The following is a 12,858-nucleotide window of genomic DNA, read 5'->3' as shown; positions in this document are numbered from 1 at the left end:
AATGAGTCAACCTTAAGCGCATCAAATCCTTTTGGGTCACAACGCTTTCAGTTATATTTAACTACATATACAAATATATATATTTCATATATCCACATCTATATAGTGCGCTCATGTGAACATCACTAAGCTTAGTGTGACACATACAAGCTCACGCACACATACATACATACATGCATATATGTATATACACTACAAGTGACTTTGGCTCGTCGCCGAGTCGTTGGCATTTATGATTGCAATTTATGGGAAAAAGTCCGGTACGGCGTACTTGCATGTGAGAAAAAATCAGAAAGAGTAAATTTATACTTGGGTCACTTGTGGATTTTTCAACTTTCACAAACAGCCGTTGGCAATTTTTGCTCAGCTACTGCGCACATACATACATAATTTAAAAGGAAACCAAAACTGTGTTGCACTTATTTACGGAATGTACATATAAACGGGTCGGTGGGAATGTTGCGTTCAAGGTTAGAGGCGGGTGCGAAATTGTGGGCACTGTACGATCGGATTAAGCTTTGGATGCTGAAGCTGAAGTTCGAAGAGTGTATTATAGTAACTATAAAGAGAGTGCTAGAAAGAGATAGAGCGCGTGAAGAAAACTGAGGTTTGAGAATAAGCAAGAAAGTGAAAAAGGGTATAAAAGAGAGAAAACGAAATATGACAAAAAAAAATTTTTTTTACCTTCGGCAGTACCGAAGCTTGATTCTCTTCACGAAAACGTAGCCGGCCAAAGATTTGCGTCATAGAAAAAACATTTTATTCATATAAACAAGTTTCAAAACGAATTTAAATTACTCAATAAGAAAGAGGATTTCAATAGTCCACTTTATACATATGGAAGCTACAGCATATAGTATTCCGTTCTGAACAATCTGTTTGGAGACTATGGCATTGTCTGCAGGAATAATACATGCACAATTTCTTGAATATATCTCGGTAAATAAACAAGTTTTCCATATAAGAATTTCCACTTAATCGATCAGTTTGTAGCAGCTATATCCAGTAAAGGTCCGATTTTGACAGTGCGAACAAATAAGTAGCTTCCTTGAGAGCAGAGAAAGTGCGCAAAATTTCAGCGTGATATCTCGAAAATGGATGGACCTTTTCGGGTAAATATGAACGGAGTGATCCCACTCCAACTAGTTTTTTTTTACAAGTTTTACTGAATATTCTACTTTTATGAGAGATTCTATTCAAATAAGGTGTTAATATGTACAGTTGGAATTTAAAAAATTTTTTTAATTTTTTTTCTTAATTTCTTTCTTATGTATATTTATAATACACACAAAAATATTTCATATCGTTCCAGTGAATATTTCCGAAGTTACACGATCATTTGGAAAGGCGTTTCAGAGTGTTTGATAATGAAAGGCCAAACGTTAAACGCGTTTTTTGTCAAAATTGTGTTTTCAAAGTCCAAACATTAGTCGAAAACGAATACACCGTTTAGTCTTAAATTTTAACACGAGCTTTTTAACCATATTTTTTTAGTTCAGACGAAGGCCTAAGTAGCCAGCTTTCCATTAGTTTCCTAGTCTGTTTGTAATTTTATTTACAGGTCATATTCAAATAAAAAGGTCAAAACATAATAAAATATTTTTAGTAAATAATGTAAATTTTTTTTGATCAATAAATATTTTTTTTATAAAAAATTTAATTTTTAAATCCGAAATTTCGGTCAAAAATCAATTTTTTTTTATTTGAATAACCGCCATTTTGTCAAAAAAAAATATTTTGCTTATTCTTTCTACTTTCAACATTACTTTACCGCAATCTGTTTGGTGTTTGAATTTCTGAGTATCTAGTTCAGAGATATAGTGGTCACTGCAAAATGTATTTTTTGAGAGCAGCTGTCGGAGATCAGCTGTGGTTTCTTTTCAAAAACATATATATTTTTACTAGTACTAAGTCCTAAGATAAATATACCATAATATGTGTGCAAGTTTTGGAACAATAAATTTAAAATTTTTCTAAGAAAAAACTCTGGAAAATTCACCTTTTTCGTCCTTCTAACTGTATAAAACGACTAAATCAGGAAATCTTAACTGAATGGATTTAAGACGTTTTATACTTAATAAATGGTATAAAAATGAAGATTTGATGAGAAATAAACATCAATTTTCTTCAAGTTGTACAACAAAAATAGGCACACCTGCAATAAATAATTCCACAAGACGCAAAATTTTTCGCAAATATGTATCTCATCAATTAAGCGGCAGGCGTAAAATTTAATTATAACACAAAAACGTATACAAATTTCCTTCACTATCTTCAAAGAAAAACAAAAAAACAAGCACACAAAAACTTCATAAAAAACCTTTAAAATGATAAAAGCTTTGGAAACAAGCAAAGCTCCACACATTTCAATCACAAATATAGAAACAGTATACATCCGAGCTAAAAATACATATGCAATGATCAAGATAATACTTAAATATTTGTTTTTAAATACTTAAATTTATGCTGTCATACAATGTTCGAAATTTCACAAGATCTGATACTTCAGCTAATAACTAACTAACTGTATAACCTTATATGCTCCCTAAATGTACGAAAATGCATAATAATTGCCACGTAGCTTTAAGCTCCTATCATGCATATTTATCTATAATCTATGAGTGTGTTGCAGCCCATTGTTGCCACTGACATTTGGCAGCCGGATGTGTGGTCAACAGTAAGTTGACATTTTAAGGCGGTCAGTTTTATTCCACTTGACTGCCGTTTGGCTTGAATATACTGCATTATTTGATGGCTATTGGCCGTGTGTGTGTGGACAGTTGACATAAACTTCAGCTAAGCACAGTGCAAAGAGTGTCATGTTTCATATATACAGTGTTCAAGAGTATTGCTCTCAAGTAGAAAGTTTATTTTATACGAAATTTTGCAGAATGTGCATTAGGGGTGGGGTAATGATGAGTAAGCGCTACTTTTTATTAAGGTGCTATCCAAAAGTTAATGTGAAAGGTTGCAAAAATTTGCGTGGCAGTGTAGATTTTCAAGAACTTTATTTGTATTTCCAAAGTAGTACCTTAGAGTAAATTTTCTATAATAACAAGGGATATATCCTAGTAGCGTATAGTGAAAATATAGCAGTATAGATTTGAGTATATACATTTTTGAGAATGTTTTTTGCAGTTCAAAAAACGAGATGCCTGTTTTTCAGTACAAAAAAAAATCAGTATCTGCGAAGACATATTAAAACTAAAAACTAATTATAATAATAGGCGTCAAACAAATACAACAATTCCTGTCTCTTTTATATTGCATTTAAAGATTTATGCATTCCCACAAAAGCACAAGAAATTAAGCTGCCAAAATTGCCTTACTTTGCGGCCTCAAGAAGTGTTTTATTGCAGCTATAACAAGCGCATGTATAAATCACAAACAAATTGAATTTGCATGAAACCAAACAAAAGTGTCACATACCTCATGCCTAATGGCCATATTTATGCAGCCAAAGAGGAGAATTAGCTTAATGCATTGAAGTTAAGCGGCATATGCAGAACGCATATCGAATATATGTGTATTTGGAAACCACCTTGAATAGAAACAAGCTTGAATAGAAGAAAACTTATAATTTGCCTAATGTAATTTCCATTATTAACAAAAGACTTGCTCAAGGCTATTCCAAATAAATGAAAAGTACATTTTAGTTCAAATAAACATATTTAGGTAAATGCAAAGTTTGCATATGCACTGCTATAAATTTAAAACTAGCATAACCATATACATATATACAGCTCACCATTATATACTATATTAAATTATCTTTCATTGTATGCAAATACACTAATGGCTGCAAGCAAATTATGTAACTAAATAGGCTTATTTAAAGCTTTGAATGCCAAAGTGACTAATATGTACTTGAAATTACCAAAATACAGCGTTTCGTTTAGGAGTATGTTTGTAAAACGGTACATAATAGCATATCTAATACAACAAATTAGAAGTCATTTAAAACTTTAGTGTTTGGTTGGCACTTTGGAAGCCTATATTCAACGGGCCCAGATGCTGTTGCATATTTGGTTTTCAAGATATCGGTCTGGAAATTTTCAGTCGTAATTTTTTTACACAAAAAATTGTTTACTTTTTGGAAACACCAATGTTGGACTACTATCCGACACAGCTGCCATGCAAACTGAACGATCGGCATCAAGTGCTTGTATGAAAAGCTTTTACATTTGTCGAGAAATCTTCACGAAATTTGACGTGGTACATTGTCCAAAGCAACGGTTTAATTTCTGAAGATTTTGCTTAAATCGGACCACTATAGTTTAAAGCTGTCATACAAACTGAACGATCGGAATAAAGCGCTGGTATGAAAAGCTTTTTCCTTTGGAGAAATACTTTGACGAAACAGTGCATAGATCGTTATTCAATTTATGGCTATAACATCCGAAGAAATTGTCTGGTTTGAATAACTGTAGTGCATAGCTGCCATACAAGGTGAGTTATAAGAATAAAATGCCTATAAGAAAATTTTTTTCAATTGGCGAGACAGCTTCCTCAAACTAGGTATTTGTTATTATTTGAGATAATGCTGCAATCTCTGAAAGAATTGTTCAGATCGGTTCACTATAGCATATAGCTGCCATTTAAAATAAACGATGAGAAGATAAAAATCTTTTTATATTCCTTTGGAGAGTAAATATACACCTGTTAAGGGTATTGCTGCTTTGCTGCTACCGAAGTTAAGGCTTTTTGTTGTTTTCCGTTTATTTCTGCATAGAGTTGTATATATCGAAAATAATAGTCAATATTTGCAAAAAAAACTAAGTAAAAGAAAAATTAATTTCATTGTAATTCAATATCTCCTACAATTTTCTTGAATATCTGTGATTTCTGGTATACCTGTGAATCGAAGTATATAAAATCATATAGTACATTAGCAAAACTTACTAAATTCTTGTAGTAGAAAAAAATGTTGGCGAAAATTACCTGAAAAGATAAGAGAGGAAATAATTAATATCTAAAAATGTATTTTTTGTATTTTAATTCATAAATATACATAATTCACAGAGGAAAGTTATGAAAGTCATTTCATTTAGAGCGGGCGGCGGAGACAATATTTGAAAAATAGCAATCTATAATATTTTTGGAATGTCCCTAAAAAAAATTCTTAATTTCTTTATTAATATTTTTTCCAGAAATGATAATAATTTAATTAAAATATTATTTTATTTTTTCTAAACATGCAGATTTCAATGTAATTAATACAATTTCTCGCAGAGTGTGGCTCAAAAAAAGTTAATAAATACCTAGAAAGTTATAAAATATCAAAAAAAAATGTTCATGTGTTATATTTGACTTCATTAGGCTCCGTATGTACCAATTAGCACATATTTGTTATATATAAATTACTATGTTCAGATAATTGCATAAAAACCTTTTCCATATTTTTTGCTTTTATGCTTGAACGTAAGTTCCGTTTGAAATCTATTTTCAAGCTAATTTATATATGTATTTATCACATATCCATGCTCTTTCATGGATAGTCCATGACGTATACTTAACTAATGACATTTACTTCATGTATGCATTATACTTTATATTTAGAAGATAATACGCTTTAGGATATTATGTCATATTGATGAAAGCGTCATCATATAAGCGAATTTTAATTAAATTTATTTTTGAAATTAGTTGATGAGTTTAGCGCTTTTAGCAAATTGAAAGTACCTAATGAGTTACATCTAAAATATTTTATTCAATTAGTTCCAGCAATTTCTTTCAAAATTAAATATTTTCGTCTGCTAATAAGCTTCACTGCCGGCAGTTTCACTGCAAACCTGAAAATATACTCCATACATTTTTGCAACTATATTGCATTTTGCTGCTGTATACAGTTTTAATAATTAACTTATAATACCGCGCTCTGCACAAATGATGTTTAAAATATATTTTATGTGAATTTTCAACTATAATGCGATAAAAAAGCTTCTTTTGACGCAGCCACATACACAAATGCAAAGGTTGGCTGCAATCATTTTGCTTATTAGCTTACTTGCTCGCTTGCCATATGTATACCAGCACTCAGCCAACCACATTGCCAACTCTTTGTCTTCATATTAGAACTTTTCAGAATTTAATTAAACATGCAGTGAAATTAGCTGCATTTTCACCTTTCGTATACCAGCAGCAGTGGCAATGACAATAGTTGCTCATACGCTCGGGTAAACGAAAGTTAGACAGCAGCTATGCTGGCGCTGCATGGCTTTGTGTTTTATTTCTCATTGCTTGACTCTTTCAGAGCAACAAAGGCATGCAACTTTTATGCGCTCAAAAGTAAGAAAAAATGTGCTCAATAGTTTTATATTAATGAGCATTAGTGTGGTCTTAAAAAGAAATAAAATTAATGATGTTTTCAGTTTTATTTACTGAATTGATTATATCGTGTTAGAAGTTCAAATATCAAATATATAATAGTTTTATATAATTCCAACCTATGCATACACTGCAAGACGCACCAACCTTTTTTTAAATAAATTGTTATATTTATAAGAATGCTTATTCTTATTGTCCAAAATGGTTTTCTTATAAAAGGTCGAATCTTGTCCGAAAAATATTTGCTTATAGTTGGTTGATTTGCGAAAAATTATGTATGTTCGAAGATTCCAGAATTGTCAAAATTGGCTTCACGTGCGTTGTCGGTTGGTCATTGAAATATATGCACTTTACATTTCTTTGTATTGCGTAAACAAGAGCAGGTTTTTCTATTCAGAAAGTACTAGAAATGAGCAAATGAATGGTTTTCGAGCTACATTTAAAGTAAAAATGGGAAAAGCTACTATTCTGAGCTTATTGGAATGTGACAAAGTGGATTTTTTTCACTCCCAAGGACTTTCTAATCGAAACGTTGGCGAACAGATAAAACGCAGCACCAGAAACATTGACGGATATTTGAACAATCCAGAGGCATATGGAAAACAGTTTAAAGAAAAAAAAGCACTATTAGTACGCAACATTGCTAGAATTGCTTCAATATCGACTAAGTCTGCAGTTAAGGTTAAGGAACTAACCGGATTGAAAGCAAGCCTTTCAACTGTTCCGCCTTCAATCAGGGATACGGAATACCTAAAGCGTCTAAAAATCAAGAAAACATCTCCTGTGAATGAACAACGTAAAGAAGATCGGCTTCGATTCGCGAAAGAATGATTGGCGTTCAGTTGTCTTTACTGATGGAAAACATTTTAATTTAGATGGCCCTGATGGTTTTCAATACTATTATCACGATTTGTGGAAAAATACGCTTTATCTAACTTGCCACCACAACCGAGAAGATGGAGTAATGTTGTGGGTTGCCATTACACTTGACTTGATTTTTATCGATCAGAAGATGAACGGCGATCGCTTCAAAACATTTTTGAAGCCCGTTTTTCCAAAATTAAGTGATCTCTTAGAACCAATCCCTTGGATTTTTGAACAAGACAATGCTACTATTCATAACGCTCGAGTAATAAAGTCGTTTATTTTGAGTAAAAAAGTTAATGTCATGACCTGGCCACCATATTCTTCTGATTTTAACGTAATTGAATATGTTTGGGGTGGCTAATACGCAAGGTATACGATGAAAAAAAGCAATACAAACATGAGAAGACATTTAAACTTTTATTAAATGTGCTTTGAAGCAAGATTTTCTTGGCCTACATAGATTCCATGTATGATTCTGTGAAGAACCGGTTATGTAAAGTTATTACTAACAAAAGAGGCAATACTCATTACTGAAATTACTGTTTCTGTTTCTAACTAGAGGACCCGTCCACGCTTCACTGTGGCTGATACATAGATAATACTAATACTACCATCTATATGATTTCTATTAGTTGGATTATAACTATTAGTTAATAAGATATAGCATTTTTGTGAAGCGACTTGTATTAGTTTACAAAAAAATGGATCATAAAGCATTTCGTGTGTTAATAAAGCAAATCTTTTTGGGGGAAAATACTGTTGAATTTGGGCTCAGGGAAATCCACAGTTGAAAAGATATTTGCTAAGCTGGAAACAGGCGAATTGAGCACCGAGGACAATGATGCTCTAAAGATTCAAAAGCTATGTCCAAAGTTTGTGCCTCACAAGTTCATAATCCAATAAAAACAACGAATAACTGATTCTGAGAAGTGTTTGAGCGCTCTTTAATCGTAATAAAACCGGATTTTTGCATCGGTGTGTGACAATAGAAACAAAGCTCCATCATTTCCCACTGGAGTCCTATCGGCTGTCATTCTAGTGGACTGCACATGATGAACCGGTTCTCAGGCGTGGAAAGACGAAAAGTCGGATGGAAAGGTTATGACATCAGTCTTTTCGTATGCATGTTGTATAATACATACTCAAGGACTGATTACTGAGCCAGTTATAATCCATTGCACTGCGTATTTGGTTGCAGTTCTCTTCTACTATTTCAAATACTTAGCAATTGTATTATTTTTGAGGAAGAATCTAAGTTCTAATCTTAAAATTGTACGCATATATTAAAGTGATTCCTACAAACATGAATTTTGATTAAATGCTTATAGTTTAAAATATAATTTTTGTACTTATGAGTTGCATTAAATTTTGACATAAAGAGATAAAAGGTATCCTATGTCCTTACCCTGGTTCTAAGCTACCTTCCCACCAATTTCCAGCCAAACCGGTTCAGCCGTTCTTGAGTTATAAATGGTGTAACTAACACAACTTTCTTTTATATATATAGATAAATCAAATATTATTACGAACAAAAAATTTGAGTCAAAATATATACTTTTCTTATAAGAAATTTAAAATAACACAATTTTGTTAAGTTTGAAGAGAATAATCATTTGAATATTACATTTAAAGTATCATTAAGTACCCAATATTTTTGCATATCAATTTTTCTGAATCATCATTAAAATAATAAATTTTAAAACAATTTTAGTGCAAGTAAACGAGCATCTAACCTAATGACCAGAAGTGTATATTACATAATCATATAATTATCGAACCTAAACATACTCTCTGTTTTCAATTTAAAGTTTCAATAATTTTACTTTTCTCACATTCTGCGTATAGCAGTTTTTTTTGTTATTTTGCATTAAAGAAGTAAGCTTACTACCTTGAAAAAATGATATTCTAGTACAAAACTTTCTGCTTTACAAAAAAAGGTCTGAAAGATTTGTTCCCTTCAATCACTCTTTTAGAAGTCACATACTGTTAAAATTATGCAGCAAGTATATTGAGTATGCATAGTGTAAGCCATGTCGTATGAGTAACATATCATTTATAAAAGTTATAAGAGTACTTAGCACATTTGATGCGTAATAGACTAGGGAGGGCTTTGAAAATTAGAAAAAAGAAAAAAATTGTAGTAAGAAGAAATCCATCGGAAAGATGAAATAACAAACATTAAGGGAAAAGCAATTTACGGACGAATTGAGGTCGGGAAAAGTAAAGAGAGTGGCGTGACTGAATTTTTAGGGGTTAAAAATGTTTTATCCCGATTTCTGGCAAAACTAACAGTCCTATAGAGGTAATGAGGCAATGTTGTAGGTAATGAGAAGATTTATAACATTTGTGAACAGACTTTTTACACATAACCTTAAATTTTATGACAAACAGTCATATAAACCAGTATTTGAATTTTTAATTTTTATATTGTACACAAAAAAATTTATTTCACTAAATTTCAATAAATTTGATGTAAGCTTAGCTTTTTATGTCCGAAAAAAAAATTTTTTTTTTTAAATAAAATACTAATTTTTTTTTCCTTATATTTACAGAATATCCGAAGAAATCTGATTTTCAACCAAAAAAGCGCATCTCAAAATTTACATATTTTTTAAGTATTCTTTAAAAATGTTTTCTCGTTGGCCGCTATATAAAATTATAAAACTTAATTTGGCACTTTTTGTTTCACACTGTGGCTCTTAACATTTATATCAAAGAAATAATTTTATGCTTTTTTAGATAAAAAATTAATTCCTTTCAATAAATGTTAAATAATTTTTTTGATAATATATTAAAATAATATATATGTGATAGTAATTTTTATTTATTTTCGATTTTGTTAATATTGTAAATTTATATTGATTTTACATTTTATTTATTTATATATATTTAAAACTTTTTTTTTGCAAATAATTTCATAATCTCAAAGTGCGTGCCATTAACGAAGTGTTGAATAATTTTTGACTACTCGCGATCATTTATCGTTTCTCAATTTAACGGAAAAGTTAGTACTTTCATTTTGCATATACAAAAATTGGAAAACCAAAATTTTTCGAAATCCATTTTGCTACAGTTAAAGGTCAAAATAACGCTAAACAACAATTTGCATGTGGTCTAGCAAAATATTGCTTGAAATGCAGAGCAAACCAACCAAAAGGCACGTTTTAATCGTTATGTATAGGCATGCGCTGCAATATATTGCACACGACAGCAATAAAAGCCGCCATAACAATTATTTTATAACTCGCAGCAAATGAGTAGATATGAATGAAGAATGTTGTTGTTGCGTGTGGGGGTTGAACGATAGCAATTTTTGCGGCAGTTTATGTATGCTACGGGCACTTAATCTAAACTAGTGCATGTAAATAAAAATAAACAACAACAACGTATACAGTGTTATATGTGCATATGCAAGCAAGCCGCCCATGCAATATAAAATGGCAGAAATTTTGATTAAATCTACGCTGCATGCCATCAGGCATGATGCCTGAAAGCTTGTATGACATTCTAGTTGTTGTTATTTCAGTGAAGAGCACACGATGTGCACAGCTGAAAGCAATACACAACTAAACAACTACATTTATATGCACATTTACACACATAGATAGGCAGAATGCAGAGCATTACATGTGAACACCAAGGCGTATGAGTGATGTCGTGATGCTAGTAGACGTATGTGTGTCCACATAAATGGCAATGTGTGCGCTGCGTGCAAACTGCCAGCGGATATTGAAGTAGCACAAATCAGGATATCGCCTGCATTATATGCCTGACATATCGCCAGCACGACTCTTCCGCATATAGTGATGCCTGACTGTGTGTGTGAGTGCGTGTTTCTGTGCGCTTGTTTGGTAAGCCAGCACTTGCATAAATAAGTGCGCACTCAGTTCATAACTAATATAACTAAAAGTTCATAAGCTGGCTAGCAAAACAAATAAATTGAAACAAAAACAAAAGCAAAAGTCGACAAAAACTTGCAAGCAACGGTCAGCAATCATAATACATGCTCATTTATATGGGTGTATGTGTGTATGTAATGCTGAATGCGGCTTAACCAAAGTCAAGGCTATGAGTGTGGGCTAGCATATTGGTGAACTATAGAGGCTTTGGTGGCGTATCGGCGCAACTTTGTGGCTGGCGACGGTATGGCAGAAAGTTAAGTTTTTGCTTTTTTAGAAAGCTGCTGTTTTCTATTTTATTTTATTCTTTTAAATGTACTCTCGCTCCAGACTGCGAAAACTAGCTTCTCGCCGGCACTTTCACCACCATATTTGGCGCAGAGCAGAATTTTCTTTGCAAATATTTGCACTGACCTCTAAATTTGCGGGTAGCAGAAAGTTTGTCTGCCATACAACCGGGTGCCTACGAATTAGCCTGCAAATCAAGTTGACCAAACTATGCAAACAACACAAGCACATATGTGCGTGAGATTGTGGAAGTTTTACTCAAAATCCAAATATTAAAATTGGAAAATTGAGTAGTTTCAACTGAAGTGCAGTTATGAGTTGTTGCCAGAAGCGTATGAGCAGGCACTCGATATTTGGAAATGCGAATGCAAGTATTGTTGTGAGTTTGTACAGTGGCGGGCAAAAAAAAGCGTATTGAACTAATCAAAAATTTCGTTTTATATTTAATTCGTAAGCTACATCAAAAGATTCAAATTCAGATTTAAATTTATTTCCAAAATATGAAGTTCTTGAAGTCTCTTCGCCTGCCTGTATATACGCACACTAGTCTCTCAGCTTTCGAGATATCGGTCTCAAATTTTGCACAAGTTCTTTTCTTCCTAAATAACAGCTAATTTGCTGGAACCGCCTTTATCGTACAACTATAGCTTATAGCTGCCATACAAACTGAACGATCGGAATGAAGTGCTTTTATGGAAGGTATTTTAACTTGACGAGATATCTTTAGGAAATTTGGCAAGGCTTATTGTCTAACACATTGATGCAATCTCCGAAGAAATGATTCAGATCGGATAACTTTAACATATAGCTGTCATACAAACTGAACGACCAAAATCAAGTTTTTGTTTAGAAATTTTTTTTAGTTCACAAGTTATCTTCAAGAAACTTGGCACGAATTATGACCGCAGACTGTGCTTTATTGTCCGTACAAATTGTTCATGATCGAACCACTAGAGCACATAGCAGCCACACAAAATCTAGTTCTTGTACGGACATTTTTTTATTTGTGAAGGGTATTATAGCTTCAATGCAATCGAGTTAACATTTTCAAGTTTATTTAATAGTTATAATCTCAAATCGCACTTCGAGCAACTAAACACTCTTTCACCAATGCAATAATTCCCACCAAAGAACTAACAATAACGCTCGCCACTGTATCTACGCTCAAAAAGTGGTTGCACGTTTCAAAATACAGTTATGCCAATTATTAAAATTTACATGTGTAGCTCTCGCATCAAAGTTGTGGCTTTTCGGTATGGTAACTGAGTCTGCAGAATTGCATTTCAAAGTTTAGCTTTTGGCTATTGACTTTGGTGTTTTCAGTGAAATTTATAATTTTATTGGCAAACTTATAAAGCGAGTGGTCAGCTTCGGTTGGTTTCATGTAAACATATGACTATAAGTAAAATTTCTGCGTGAAAAACAGCAGTCAGAATGTACACGGTATGAAGAGGAAAGCACATTCTAGAAATGGGTG

Source organism: Bactrocera tryoni, chromosome 1 (genome assembly GCF_016617805.1).
Source record: "Bactrocera tryoni isolate S06 chromosome 1, CSIRO_BtryS06_freeze2, whole genome shotgun sequence".
In the NCBI taxonomy this organism is placed as follows: domain Eukaryota; kingdom Metazoa; phylum Arthropoda; class Insecta; order Diptera; family Tephritidae; genus Bactrocera; species Bactrocera tryoni.
The sequence above is the reverse complement of the archived record's forward strand: the minus strand, read 5'-3'. Positions refer to the sequence as shown.